Source organism: Pseudorasbora parva, chromosome 10 (genome assembly GCF_024679245.1).
Source record: "Pseudorasbora parva isolate DD20220531a chromosome 10, ASM2467924v1, whole genome shotgun sequence".
NCBI classification, from domain to species: domain Eukaryota; kingdom Metazoa; phylum Chordata; class Actinopteri; order Cypriniformes; family Gobionidae; genus Pseudorasbora; species Pseudorasbora parva.
The window spans coordinates 12014105-12030328 of record NC_090181.1 but is presented as its reverse complement, the minus strand read 5'-3'; the positions used below and the strand labels follow the sequence as shown (position 1 = coordinate 12030328).

At 39.8% G+C, this 16224-nt stretch overlaps 1 protein-coding gene across 2 annotated transcripts in view; it reads right to left on the bottom strand.

Annotated features, from left to right (window-relative positions):
* Positions 1-15898, bottom strand: part of luzp1 (leucine zipper protein 1) — a 67080-nt gene extending 51182 nt beyond the window's left edge. For both annotated transcript variants that reach the window (XM_067455168.1, XM_067455166.1), the window contains exon 1: positions 15608-15898. The gene's annotated coding sequence lies outside the window, so the exon portion shown is untranslated. The remainder of the gene's footprint in view (positions 1-15607) is intronic.
* Positions 15899-16224: the final 326 nt, after the last annotated feature.

Here is a 16224-nt window from a genome sequence, read left to right as displayed (position 1 = left end):
AATAATAAAAAAACACTTTTATAAGTTTAAAGGGGGGTTGAAACACTCAGTTTCAGTCAATCTCATGTCAATCTTGAGTACCTATAGAGTAGTATTGCATCCTTCATATCTCCGAAAAGTCTTTCGTTTTATTATATTTGTAAAAGAAATATGGGCTGTATAAATATGGGAGTCTTTCCGGAAAAAAACGAGCGCCTGGAGGCGTATCGTGTGGGCGGAGCTAAAGAATGACATCTGCGCAAAGCAGTGACATCCTCAAGCGTGGAGAAACCCATCTCAGCTATCTCAGCTAATAGATATGATCCAGAATCTAATTCGGAGGCTGAAATAGAAACAGCAACAGCAGGACGTCCGTCTCTGTGGTAAGTACTGTATTTAGAGGCCTGTCAACATGACATGATTCGGTTTATGGACTATTGTATGCGACCAAACCTTAGTAGCAAGCAAAACGGTTTTGCACGTCAGAGTAGTGTAACGTTATAAGTTACATAGAACAGCAATGAAGTCCGTTAGTGCATTTGAATGACGAAGCACACGATCGTGTCGTTTACTGATGTTTACATACGCGACGATAAGCACAGCACAGACATTTGAAGCAGTTTTACTTAAGCCTAGTTCAGACTGCACGATTTTCAAACTCGTCGGGTCACAGCTCTATTCACACTGCATGACTATCTGGGGTATCATTCAGTCACTGCTGTGTTCACACTGCACGATGGTTTGACGACAGAGGAGTTCACACTGCATGACTGATCAAGAGGAAGAATCGCCGACAACTCTCTCGCTCTCCGGTGTGCAAACTACGTTTCCCAAACACACGTGCGATGTGACAAGTAAACAACGCGAGATCACACGTGCGTCAGACCGGAGTTCTCGCGCGAGACTTGGAATTGTTATTAAAAATGATAAACTGCACAAAGTTTGCTTCAAATTGTATGTGCGCTGATTTGTGGAGAAAAAGAAAAAAGATTATGGCGGAAGATATTGTTGGAGAGACAGAGGGAGCCAGGATTTTGTTCTGCAAAGACAGTTTGAGGTAAATAAATAATTATTTAATGTGCTGCTGCTATGGCTGGATGTGCAAATGTTTGGCCTTTGTTTCTGTTTGATAGAATTGTAAATATATCTATTAAAATACTGAAATTCTGCTCTATAACTCCTCCCTGAACCTCCTGCTGCCCTGTATCTCACTCTCTCATTGGCTGTCGGTGTAATTTTCAGTCAGAGCGCTGTTCACACAGCAGGAGTTTGAATCGCCGACAGGTCCAGATATTAAGCATGCCAAATATCTCACCGGCGTCGGCGACTCGTCGGCGATTCTCTCTGATCGCGTCTTTGATCATTCATACTGCGTGATTGTCACTCGCGTGCACGAGCACCGATTTGCCTGTGATCTCGGGCATTTGTCGGCGATTTCACAAAACCTGTCGGCGACTCAAAATCGGGGCAAAAATCGGACAGTGTGAACTAGGCTTTACCGGCTGCTTCCAGGACCGAACCTTTATCGCTGGGACGGCTCCGTCAAAAACACACTTCTTGGAGTGTGGAGATCCACTTTGCGATGCGACTGAAGCATTTCTGCGTTCAAATCCGTTCAAATGCAGCGCTGCCTTCCCGGAATGCTGTGCTGAAGCGTTGAAGTCGCTTAATGTCAAAGTGGAGGAATGAAGTGGAGCGCGGCGCGGACTATAACCGACATTAGTGTTCACGGACAACTGGATCTGCAGCTGAGAGACTGTTTACAGCGTGCATTTCCTCTCTCGCGCTAGTGACGCGCGCGCGCACCCTACCGGGAGAAGAGCCCGTACGGCCCATACAAGGACCTTCCGATCTTTTAACGTCAAGTAGACCCATACTCGAAAAAAAACTCTCAGAAACTTGTGAGAAACCGGAAGGAGTATTTTTGACACAGAAATACTCTATCAAACGTCCAACATTAGTTTTTGAAACTTTGACTATGTTTAGGATGGGAATCCAAGTGTTTAACAGTGTAAAAAGCTCAGTATGCATGAAACAGCATTTCACCCCCCCTTTAAAGTCACTGGGTGACTGATTTGAAAATGTATTGATAAATGTATCGGTAAAACGTAAAATGACTTAAAGCACAGATAATTGGCATACATCAGATTGTTTTGTTCCCCCCATTGCTATGGTTATTACTGTTAAAAAGATTAAATTGGTCAACTTGTGACATTCACGTGGTTTTTACATTCAAAAAGATCAAAATGAATAAGTAATTCAGGTCACAACCCTGTTTTTTTAGCCTAGCTCCTGGAACGCTCAGTTTTTAAAAGGCGTTCCAAGTATTGAAGACTTGGAAGTAAATGCCCACTGCAATGGATGGATAACAGTTTTGCATATTATAATGAGCTTTAGCTCCCCCCGTCAGGAGGAAATGTTTTGAAAACTGCCAATGTGGAGAAACAGCAATCGGAATGATTCGCCGACAGAGCTCGCAAAATGTCTTTATCAAACAAACACAATCATTTATCTCATCCACCTGCAATTAATTGGAATGTTATTTTTTATTACTTTGCCCGTCCGATCCGTGGATAACTGCTCATGCTCCCACAAGCCAAGTACGTGCACCAGCTAAACTTCACTGATAAGTTATTGGAATCATGAAGGAAGCTTATGGCATGTTTATTGCTTGGTAGCTCAATCCGGTTTAGCTCCATGTAGGCCTATGTTATTAATCTATAACGTCAGGCGTGAGTTGATGGAAGGGGCTACAGAATTAGACATTTGTCTTCTTCGGTTGAGAAGGCGTTTCACTATCCTCTGCTGTCACAGGTAAGAACATTCGCAGATCGATCATTTGCTGAGCCAGCTGTCAAGAAAAGCTTTTCTTTGACTAACAAGGAAGTTTTCAGCTCTGAAACTTACAGGATATTTTTATATTAAGATGACCCTTTACATATCAAAAGTTCGATCATATGTTATTGTACGGTTCGCTAAAAACACGCAGTCTGAAAACAAACCGCTCTGGACTTACTTGATCTTTCTGTTCGCGATTTCCAATGTAGTTTGGTCATCAAATGCCTCCGTACAAATCAGCTGTTCATCATGGCTGCTGCTTCTAGCAAATCTCTACAAATTATTCATTCCCAATTCACACTTGTTTATAGCAATTTCAACTGCTTCCAAACATGCAAACAAGACACGGCTGTGCGCCTTGCCAGTTTAAAATGGTGTTACGAGTGCCTAAAGCACATGCACAGAAGCCAGCTGTCACAGCGCATATACTACTGCATTTATTTTGCATATAAAAGAGGTAGTTTTGTCTTAAGTGAAAATAAACATCTGCATTACTAACCTAATCTAGAATATGCAGTTTTATTTGTTTCTTGTGATTATTCAATTCTGCTTTTAGACATACAGTACCTATACTTCACCTGGAAAATTTAAAGCAGTTTATTTAATTGGCATCTTTCTTTTATAATTGTATTTTATCGTTTAATTTGTTGTATGCTGATGTTATCATTGCCATCTGCAATTAAATAAACATGAATCAAGGACAACTCTTCAATATAAATTGTATTTACAAAGGTGGGTGTGTGATATAGCTAGTGCAATAATATGCAGAATTGCAAAAATATATATTTTTTGTGTAAAAAGATAAACAGATTAATTTAACATCATTAAACATCATTTAACATCATTTAACATCAAACACTGAACTGGACTAGATCCAAAAAGCAATAGTCTGAACACAAAGGGGTCTGAGATCACATTCCTACTAAAGTGGACCAAAAAAGGATCAGAGTCCTCTTTCAGGTACAGGGACAGTGTGAACGTCGAAGTGTCCATGAGCAAGACACCTAACCCCAGCTGCTCCCGACGAGCTGGATGGCGCCTTACATGGCTGACATCACCGTCGGTGTATGAATGGGTGAATGTGAGGCAAAAATGTAAAGAGCTTTGGATGGCCATAGGGTCTGTTAAAAGCGCTATGTAAATGCAGTCCATTTACCATTTACCAACGTAAAGAGAACTGGGTCCTTTTTCACTTGGTTCACCACTTGGTCCACTGAGTTCGGTTCTTTTAAACAGGACCCAAGTGTGAAAACGCCCTTATACTAAAACTCTGTAAGAGGACTATTAGCCCTCTGTAGCACACTAGACATTACTAAAAGGAAATCAGGACTCGTGAGCCATTAGCCAGATCCTTGATGGAATTCCCCATCTCAACACAAACATGCACAGAAGCTAATGAACTTTAATATGATCACTTCTGTGCAGCGGCAGATTACTGCAGCTGTGTCCGGCGTGCCGTCCAGGATACTGAGGGAACATTACACCATCACAGAGCATGTGGGCTGCTGTGTGTGCATCACTCCAGTTCAGCGGAGCTATTTCAGGAGACCTTAGAGATATTTCAAACACACTCCCACTCCTCAACAGTGTCACAGAGAAGGGGGTGTGGAAGAGGGTCAAAGGTTGATGAGGAATCAATTGCGGACAATTCATTTGACATGCACAGTATTACCACCACTGGTGAACAGTGATCTGTCTCGGCAGACCACTTGTAATTGTGTCACCAACAAAGATCTTAAAGGTTCCGATGTAATTCAACCGAAATTTAAAAAACAAACTGATGTGATATAATTTTGAACAAAATCAGGCCAAAACAAACTTTGTTTGGAGTTCATTTTGGGAGTTCGAAACAGTTTTTTCCGAAAAGTTTGCTACGGCTGCTAAACACCTTTATACAAGCATTGTTCTGTGATTATGTAATACATAGGTGTGCGTGGAGTCTCCACCTTTTTTTCACATGGAAATATTTTGCGCTTTATTTCTTCTGCTCAGTCTGTCAAGGTTAGACGTCCGTGTTCGAAAACTGCAACACACTGGAGCTGCTATATAGTAGAAATTGCTATATAAAGAAACATGAGTTTTTAGAGAGTCAAATGGCAGAGCTTGTGCAAATATGCCATTGCTATGATCAGATGCTTTTCTTGCGCTTTATAAAGTAAAATAAAAACCTTGCCATTTTCTAAATTTTGATGTGTTTATTTTGTTATTGAGAGTAAAGCACCCAGAGTGGGTGGCATCAGATGTTCCCTAACAGTATAACTCTGCTCACGTATTTCGAACTTTGTCTCAACCCCAAGCGAAGAACGAAAACGAACCTCGCCGTGAATATATCGAGCCTTAATTGTAGGTGTTAAATGCACACCTGCTCGTTAAGACACACTAACCCTTCTGTATTCTGTACACATGCTCAAATGTAAACACAGGCGTGTTTGTGCGCAGGTAAGGGTGAGAAAGGGTGGGGCCTTTTTGAGGAGAAAAGACAGTCGACATCCTTTACAGATGACTTCGAGTGCTTAGAGCTGGGGAATCTGATGAGCTCTTCTCACAAATATTTTCTATGATGTAAAAGATCACTGAAGGAGCAGGTCTGAGCAAATACAAGCGCATTAGCAACCCCAGGTGAGGTGCAGTACAGATATCGACTCTTGCTATGTGCCTCTTTGTCACTTAAAGGGTTAGTTCACCCAAAAACGAAATTGCTGTCATTAATGACTCACCCTAATGTTGTTCCACACCCGTAAGACCTCCGTTCATCATCGGAACACAGTTTAAGATATTATATATTTTAGTCCCAGAGCATATGTAGTCTATGCACACTTTACTGTCCATGTCCAGAAAGGGAATAAAAACATTATCAAAGTAGTCCATATGTGACATCAGTTGATTTAGTAGAATCTCTTAAAGCATTGAAAATACATTTTGGTCCAAAAATATCAAAAACTACAACTTTATTCAGCATTGTCTTCTATTCCGTGTTCCTCAAATAAAGATTCAAACGGTTATGAAACAGTGAATTGATCAATGGTTCGGATCGCCAATGTCACATGATTTCAAAATGCTGAAATCAAGTGACATTGGCGATCCAAACCATTGATGGATTCACTGATTCATTAACCGTTCTGAAGTGAACTAACCCTTTAACTACTGTGAGCTCTTCCATCCTAATAGTCAAATGACGTGTTTTTTTTTTAAATAGCTGATGCCTAACAAATGTGGCCAATCGATTGTTTATGAAACCAGTCTTCTTTCTGAAATTAAACAGAACGCAAATGTGGGATACAACAAGCCACACAAATAATAACTTTGTTCTCACTTGGCAGGTTTGGTTCTATTAAAAACAAACTCTGGTGCGATTGCACTGTTAGTGCGGTACATGAGTGTGAACACTGCCATCCGAACCCTGGTGCGCACCAAATAAGCGGACCGAGCCCCCCCCCTGAAAATACACAGATTATATGAGTGCAACACGGAATAAAGACATCTAAACAAACCAAAAAAGGATGTGATGTCATCCGATGCAAACCTAAAAAGGACAGAATGCTTAAGCATACCCGTTTTTTTCTCATCATAGGAGCTACATTGCCCATTTCAGTTCAGTATAGCCATCAGTAACACCATCTCCTTGCAACACATCTTCGTTTGTGTGCAAAAGAGGAATTCCTGTTCACACAGAAGTCTCTATCAAACCAAACAGCTGTCTGTTGATCAACACAGAAAATTCATCTGAGCAACCAGAACACAAAGTTAGTGAAATCTGCGTGGGCAAATCTTTCACCCTGACACAAAATTCCTAATCTCTTGGACTCCTATTGAAACAACTACATGTCGCCTTTAACATTAACTGAACAATGATAAATGTTAACACACATTTAGGGTATACATTACAAATGTGATTTGATCACACACATTTTCGACTGCCCATCACAAAACATTCAGGTCCACTTTTCCACCCGAAATTAACATACTTATGATCAGATGACCCAAAGTAAATTATGGACACAAAGTATGCATTTTGTAGAATGCCTGTTTTTTTGTCCATACAATGAAACACGGCGAGGTCCAAAACTACTTTTTTTCAAACAACCGCATCATACAGATTTGACACAGCATGAGAATAAATGAATATAGAATTTAAAACCAGGTGTAAACAGTCAGAAGCACTCTCGATTTGAGTCCTTTGGTACTGTGTGACGATCAGTCCTCAGGGCGAACTGGGACAGCTGGACTGGTTCAGTGTGTGTTTGTGTGTGGGAGGAGCTGCTGTAATCTTCTTGTGTTCACACTTTAACACCTCGTCCAAAAGCTGGATGTCTGTCAGCGAGCTCTCCCACTCCCTGACAGCACAAAACTGAAGAGACACTCAGCTGTGCACCAGATTTGGTCATCCTTCCTATAACACCATTATATACCACAGTTCACAGAAAAACAGAGAATTACTTGTCTTTTTTTCAAGATTACATATACTATTCCACTATAAAATGTCTATCTTCAAGATAAACAACTGGATGTTAATGTCAGTGACAGTGGAGAGATGGGTTCTTGCTTACAGGCTGTCAAAAGCTAATCTGCCGATGGCATTTAACAACCTTAGTACCATTTGGTAAATCTGCTAAAATGCCCCATAAATTTCACTTCCTTTTAATTTGAAGAGAAGTGTCAGCTCAAAGCCTCATTCTCAGAGAGAAAGAAGAACAATGATGTCATGTAAAGTGCTAAACTGTCCCATAATGTTCCAGTAAACTAAAACTGTATTGAGATCTGAGATTTTGCAACAGAGTGTAAGCATTCGGACTAAATTGTGTCAGAATCTATATTTGAGCAAGGAAGAAAGAGAGAGAACAACAGGAGTGAACCGCGATATTTAATTTAAACCTCAGACTAGTAATTTAGCCTCTCCATAATCTACGGGTCTGGTGCTAAGTTTGGTAATTACTCTTATTGGACACTGATAACCATCACAAGTCTTTCGCTGCATGCTTCCTCCGAGTGGAAAAGCAATCAGCAGACTGGCAAAACCAGAAGCAGGGCCTGCTCATAAAGAAAAGTGGAGAGGTAGGGCAGGAATTACAGCACACCGGTATTCGAGGTTTGATCAGAGCAAACTGTCTTCTAATTTTCTCTTGAGCGAGAACTGCCCCTTCCTTCACTTTGTCATGAACACCCACCCATCCTGTTTCAGCTGAAGCTGACAAAGTTCACATGTACGGTTGTATAACCAAGAATAACAACCCATCATAAAACAACCTTTGCCCTTCTAAGGTGAGAGACAAGTGAAGTGGCATAGGAGGTCAGGAAGCACACGAGAGGCAGGCATAGATAAGCTACGATAGAAACAGACACTTGCGTTGGTCTGCATTTGGCAGAAGGTGAATACATTCATACACTAATGCAGTACTCAGCATTCATGTATAGACACATTTCGGTACATTTGCGTTGTTTCTACGCACTCAGGAAGGATAATGTTTGATTTGTCGTGTACAATGTTGTGTTTAGTAATCATAGGTTTATGCAGTCATGTCAAAGCAGTTGATTTAGGAGTTTTTTTGGCATCTCTTTGTGTTCCTGCTTGGTATCGCAGCCTGACTCATCTAAAATGAAAACAGTTTTGTTGTTGTTGCTCTGGACACATAATGGGGATGCCACAATACTCAATATAATATTGAACCGTTCGGTACGGCATTCACGGTTCAATACGCGCTGGTGAATAGCGTTTTTTCCCCCGTCTTTGCATTTAATTAATTATTTCCATTTCTCTCCGTTTAAAATATTAAACAGAGTGCCTGTGAGTCTACGCGTTGATATGAGCAAATATACAATCATATGCACTAAAGTTAAGACGTGTTTAGCCGCGTTTTAAAGCCTTGCCGGTTAAACATTTAATTTGCGTGCTTATGCACTGTTTTGCATTGAGCGCGCGCACTAAACGTCTGTCAAACACACATGATTACTGGACAGTCTTACCGAACTAATACTGTCAAGTACACACAAGGTTAACATCTAAACACAGTCGGTTATGTCTAAAGTGAAAGTAAAATAGCGTCTATATATGAGATGCGAGCTTGGCAGCAGCGCAATGAACACTTGTCCTTAAAATGACAGTTCACCTCTAAAATGATGTTGATTAAAAAAAACAAACGACCTTTAATACAGTAGCTTTAAATCCATGTTGTATATTGAAGACTATGTAGTTTTAATTTGAGCCTACATTTATTCATTCAATTTCTTAAATGCTACTGTACATCTGAGCTGCCGCTGTAAATCTTTATATTTATTTATTTTATATTGTACAATACACTTGGAATGTGTACAAGGTTTTTTTTAAGTAAAGTTTTAAGTTTAAGTAAGGTTTTTCAAGTCTTTTAAGTAAAATAAAGAAACAGTATTGCAATAAAAACATTTTCTCCTTAACCTTTTTCTGTTCCTGTCGCTTAAGAATAGAATAGCAAAAAAAGTGCGGATCAAAGCACACTCTAACGGCTGATATTGCCCACAAACCATTGCGAGTTGGACGAGGATTCGATTAGAACTACAAAAGGTGGATAAAAAGTGTTAAAAAAAACTACAAATATGACGGGTGTGTGTCTGAGTCTGACGGTTAAGTAGAGAGGCTTAGATAAAGGTGTTTGAGCGACCAATTATCAGTATTTAACCTGGCGATATGCTTAATATGTAGCTCTGTTTAAAATGTATCGGGGGGTGGGGGTGGGGCATGTTTCTATCGCCTAAGGGGACCTTTCCCCGAAAAACGTTGAAGAACCCTGCATTAAAGCATAGATGCTCCTTTATCAAAGCAACTCACAGGAAAGTGCAAATATTTGATCTTGACTCCATAAAACTCCAGGGTACTCAAGATAGTCTAAGTATAAAGCTAAAATACGTAAGCTGTCAAGTGCCAGTAAATGTAGTGCTGTTTAGTTGAATAGGCTAGTTTATGTTCATACTAAACACACACAGATAAGTGTTCTTGACTGGATCACTATGACAGGTGCTGTTTCTCGGGCCTTACTGTAAATCCGTCAGTGCTCTGCATTTGAGTCCGGGACAGGTCATGACAGGTCCTCTCTGTACTCGTCTTCCCTCTCTCTGCTTTATGGGCCCCACCTGCCTAATGTAATGGAGCTTGTATGGGGGTTGCTCTTCTCTGGGCTTAGTGTTTTATTTTTCTGTTAGCTTCCCATCCCCCCTTAACCATCACCACAGCTTACCTGACAAATTCATACTTGTGCGTGTATATGTTTTGCTCATAAACAAATCAGAGTTTTAATTAAACACTCTTTCACAAACCAACTAATATTCATTCGCTTTAGTCTCTCTCTCTCTCAAGATGAACTATAATGCGAACCAATAGCATATGCGTGAACATCATTAGTTGGATCTATTGAATGAAGACGTCCCCCTTCACTGAATGAGTTATCAGTTGTGTCACAAAAGATTTACTATATATGTACTCTACTGTCTAGTTAAAGTGTTAGTTCGCCCAAAAATTGTAATTCTGTCATTAACTACTCAACCACATGTCGTTCCAAATCTGTAAGACCGTTCATCTTTGAATTTATCAAAATATCTTAATTTGTGTTCCAAAGAGATTTCTGACCCCTCCATAGTCACCAATTTAATAACCAATTTGGAACGACATGAGGGTGTTTAATTAGAGGGATAGTTCACCCAAAAATTAAAATTTGATGTTTATCTGCTTACCCCCAGGGCATCCAATATGTGTTTGGTTCTCCAGTAGAACACAAATGAAGATTTTTAACTTCAGTCCAACCGTTACTGGGGTGTATTTCTATGAGAGCCACTATGAGTAAAAAACACATACAAATCCATATTATATAGTGGTGACACATTGATGTATTAAAGACACAATTACAATCCTGCAAGAAACCAAACATTATTTATGTTTTTTTTTTACCTCATATCAAACAAATCTCATCTAGTATTCCCAACGCCACTACTTCCTTCTTCCTCGAAGAAGGTGAAAATAATGGGGCTATCATAGATATAGCCATCTATCTATCTTAAAAACGTCACTCACAGAAAAATCATGGCGGAATTCTGACCTTATGACGGAAGTAATGGCGCTGGGAATAATAGAGATTCATCTGATATGAGGTAAAAAAATAACAAATATTGTTCGGTTTCTAACATAATCCAATTGTTTCGTGTCTTAAGACATCAATGTGTCGCCATGAGCCACAGGGTTTAATATGGATTCGTATGTCTATGTGTTATTGACTCTCATAGAAATACACCCTATTCATTTGTGTTCAACTGAAGAAACAAACACACCTACATATTGGATGCCCTGGGGGTAAGCAGATAAACATCAAAATTTCATTTTTGGATGAACTATCCCTTTAATGATAGAATTATTTGTACTCACGTGTCCAACATTCCAAATTGTGTTGTTTTTTTGAATTACATATAAGGCTGCCTTTACACATTTGGCCTTTTTCTGGATGTTGCCCACATACAGATTGAAAAGACAAGTGTAAACGCGTTTCTGATTGGAATGCTATCCAATCAGCATGTCCTGGTCCAGAGGTATATGATGAATTGTAACGATTAACTGTGTAACTTTATAACTAGGATCGGGTCTCAATGTAATGTAAACGCAATTCAGCCATCGTATCTGCATTCACAGGTCGATTTCATATAAATCCACGCCCAGTCAAGAAGGCTGTTGGAAAATAATGGACGGACGCAGTTTTGACAAGAAATTAAACATGTTTCACCTTGACAATAATTTAAAACTGGTTATTTACACTTACATGATATCCTCTGTGCCAGCTTTCATTTTAATTGTGCAACAATATCTGAATGAGGTCACTGTCAGCGCTGCCAGTGTAAATCAGTCGTGAGATCCAAATGAAGAGCTGCACGCTGCTCAAGTTAACTTTAGTTACTGCCAGAAGAATAATCAGAATACACAATGAATTTATTTTTTAATGTTATAGGTTTTTAAAGGGTTAGTTAACCCAAAAATTTATTTCATTAATGGCTCACCCCAATGTCGTTCCACACCCATAAGGCTTCTGTTCATCCTCGGAACACAGTTTAAGATGTTTTAGATTTAGTCCGAGGGCTTTCTGTCCTTTGAATGCAAGTGTATGCCCACTTGCTGTCCACGTCCAGAAGGTAATGAAAACATAATTAAAGTAGTCAATTACTTTAATTCACTTTAAACTTTAATTCAGTTGTTTAGTTAGACTCTTTTGAAGCATAGACAATACATTTTGGTCCAAAAATAACAAAAAATACGACTTTATTCAGCATTGTCTTCTCTTCCGTGTTCCTCAAATAAAGAATCAAACGGTCATGATTCAATATTCAGATCGCGTGTCAAACTGGCAAACTGCTGAAATCACGTGACATTGGCCATATGAATCACGAATCAATCTGCTGATTCGCGACCGTTTGATTCTTTATTTTGAGGTTTGAAAACAAACGCGGAAGAGAAGACAATGCTGAATAAAGTTGTATTTTTCTTTATTTTTGGACCAAAATGTATTGTCGACGCTTCAAAAGAGTCTAACTAACCAACTGATGTCACATATGGACTACTTTGATGATGTTTTCATTACCTTCTGGACGTGGACAGGAAGTGGGCATACACTTACATTCAAAGGACAGAAAGGCCTCGGACTAAATCTAAAATATCTTAAAGGTCCCGTTCTTCGCGATTCCATCTTTCAAACTTTAGTTAGTGTGAAATTTTACTGTTAGAGCATAAATAATACCTGTAAAATAATAAAGCTCAAAGTTCAATGCCAAGCGAGATATTTTATTTAACAGAAGTTCCCTTTCAAAGCCTACAGCGAACGGCCGGTTTGGACTACACCCCTGCACTTCCTTGCATGAATGACGTCACTAGAACCGTTTGTTGACTAACCCTCCGCCCACAAGAACACGTAAAATAGGGGGCGTGGTCTTGTTGCTCTCCCACGTGGAGAAGAGCGCGCATTCAGCGCTTGCATCTCCCCGTTATGGTAAGAGGCGGGACCTTTCCGGGCAAAGTGCGCTAAGCTGCTGTCCAATCACAACACAGGAAGCGCTGGCCCAATCAGAACTTAAGTATTTCTGAAGGAGGGACTTCATAGAACAAGGAAATCATCAGGCCGTTTTTAGGACAGAGAAAACAGCGCTGTTCAGATATGTAAATTGTGTGAAAAATACTGTGTATTCACTCATGTTATATTGCACACTGTGAACCAAAATCAATCACATAAACGTCGCACACCTGTGTGTGATAGGTGCGTAGGAGAGCAGGACAAATAAGTCCTATTATCATCAATTGGAAAGGAGAAGTCCCGCACACTATCAACTTGCAATTAAAAAGATTTATTGTTTCATAGCAACGTTTCGATCTTGCGATCTTCCTCAGGCAGATCCCCCATGCCTGAGGAAGATCGCAAGATCGAAACGTTGCTATGAAACAATAAATCTTTTTAATTGCAAATTGATAGTGTGCGGGACTTCTCCTTTCCAATATTGCACACTGTAAACATAATCAAAGCTTCGAAAACACGCGAAGAATGGGACCTTTAAACTGTGTTCCGAGGATGAACATTGGGGTGAGTCATTAATGAAAAAAATACATATATTTGGGTGAACTAACCCTTTAATGCTTCAGCATGTTTATTATAAATAATCTTCCAGTTTTGTCCACAATATGCAATACGCTAGGCTACTGAATTAGCACTTAGACAGACCTAATTGAAATATTTAGCAGGAAACAAATCCGATCAGTTATCCAACAAATGTAAACGCACTATGTCCTGATTGACTGATGATCCGATCTGAGGTACGTTTCCCAAAACCTTAGTTGCTAACCTGTTTGCAAAAACCATAGTTGATAACCTGTTTGCAATTTAGTTGGTTGGCAATGGGAAATTGCATTGCAACAAAGTTGCTAACTTAGTTTTGGGAAACACACCCCTGCTTGATCTTATCACAGTGATCGCATTAATGCCAAGTGTAAACGCAGCCTAAGAGCTATATGTAAGGGGGTATATTTCGTATATTAACTATTTTTTATGTGTGAACAGCTTGTAATGTAGGCTAACTAATAAAATAATAATTAAAAAAAGAGACCTTCCCTGATTTCCTAAGTTGTCTAGTAAGAAAGCCTGTAGACTGATATTTATGTGAAGGGATTTTGGGATGTTTTTGTCAGGAAAATCAAAAGGACATGACGTTTACACTTACTCCCCAAAGCCTCTCTTCCATTTGTTTAATGACACAAGAAATGAATGCTTATACAATGTTTAGGATAATGTCGAAAGAGTCATTCTGCGCTGTAATTTCTATGCGCCATGTAAAGAAAAGGGATTCATTAAAACTATAATGTTGTTGTTTTTTTACATTTCAAATCTAATGACCTCAGCTCCAATGGCATGAGGGGATAGTGAAGTAATTGCTACACAAGAAATAAAGTGTGATTTTTGCTACTGTTTCATAAATACTGCGTATTCAGCTCAACTGCCTCTTTTTTTCTCTCTTTTTTTTGCGTAGCCTACTATGCAAATGAGGCGGAGACTCACTTCTCGCCACCTACTGGCGTAACGACGTAACTTGCAAGTTTACTAAACAAATCAGAAAACACATTGGTGAAGGAATAAAATTCGACTCACTAAAATAAATTAAATTGGTGTATCTATAATCTTACACATGAACCCACACACCTATATATGCCAAAACACAGTAGTTTGCCTCAATCTTCCTGACCTCTACTCGACATCCCTCTTACAGCACGCAAGTGAAAAATAAACACCAGACTTTTAGGCCATGGCAAAAACAGGATTTTCTACTTCAAATATAAGACCAAAAATGAGCCATGTAAGGTTAAGGCTCTGATTTAAAAAAAATCAAACGCGTTTAATTGTGCCTGTCATCATCGTGTGTGAACGCACCTCGCATCTCTAATAACGGCTGTCAACATTAATAGCAACGGCTTGAAATACATTTTCTATTCGAGTCCGTGTCGACAGTAGTGCAGGTCGAGACACAAACTGCGTCAAAAAAAAGGCTACACTTAACGATACAGAATTTAGAAATTTAACACAGTGTGTCTGACAAGCGAACATGGACTTCATAATTACAGTCCCACCCCGGACTTTCTTGCAGTATTCTGTCCAAACGTACGACAAAAACGCTTTCAAGGTTACGCAAAGGAAAACTGCTTCCTGTATAAATAAAATCAAATTATATAAACTCCAAGTTTTCCTGAACTCCGCTGTATTGTTCTCAGAGAAAGCGACTTTTCCTGTTTGGAAACAATATTCTGGGATACGTCGGGTGTACGTGGCGAGGAATTTAAATCGATTTGACATTTCAATGCTCGCGCGCTACAAATTAAGTGCAAATACAGCGTGAATCTTGTAAATGCTAACTTTACTTCTCTATACTTGCTATAGTGCGATGCTGCTGACGTAGACCATCACAATCTGAATAGCCTACTGGGGGAATCTCTGGTTCAGCCTCCTAAAATAAGAATGAGAACATGAACATTTAGTTGTCGCTCGCCTACTAAACATCCGTCGTTTGGAAAGTCCCGGTTAAGTTTACAATTGTATTGTTGCGATGCTATATATTCCCTACATCAGCCACAAAATAGCTTCACTAAAATCACCGCAGTCCGGCGTATCGAGCTCCTCCGCTGCAGCGAACAGGAGGGGGAGGAGGGTGGCAAAGTTGCCGCAGTTTGGAGTTGTGTCTCGGGGCAAGCTTCGAACATTCAGCTCCCCTTCTACTAAACTAGCTTAATAGCACCGCTTCGAATTTCTCTTACCTTGAACACCAGGAGAAGATTAGTGAGACTTTCTCGGAGGTAGCTCTCTGGAAGTACAATCTACTCAGTCGCGTTTGACTTTTTGAGGATGAATAGATCAGCTCTCAGCAGGGTCCTCGTTCCTTCACTCACCCCCCTTCCTTGCGCCGCAAGATCAAACCATTACATTCCTTCGAGATCCAAACAATGAAAAAGGTGGGTTTTCCTTTGCCAAGAAAGACCCACCCCTAGAACGACTACGCCGCCTGTGACCGCAGAAAGAACGCCCTGCACGGTTAATACGGTCCCGCCTTCCCGGGCCCGAAGATTGAAAGAGTGGATCATACAGCGCCGAGCTCTAGAGGAAACTTGAGGAATAACGGAAACCCATTTTTTATTTTTATTTTTTTGAAGCACTAATCAATACAGGTGTTACAAAAATAAAAATGTAAATAGGCCTAAGTGAAATGGAGTTTAGTTCCTTTGCATTTATAAGTGCAATGATAGCCTAATATAAAAGCGCAAATAAAAAACTACATATGACAGCAGCAATTCTCTCTATTGACTGAATATGTGATGTCATTCTACTGCCAGGTTATGTTGCAGAAGAACATTTAAGCAATTCCCTGAAGCATGCA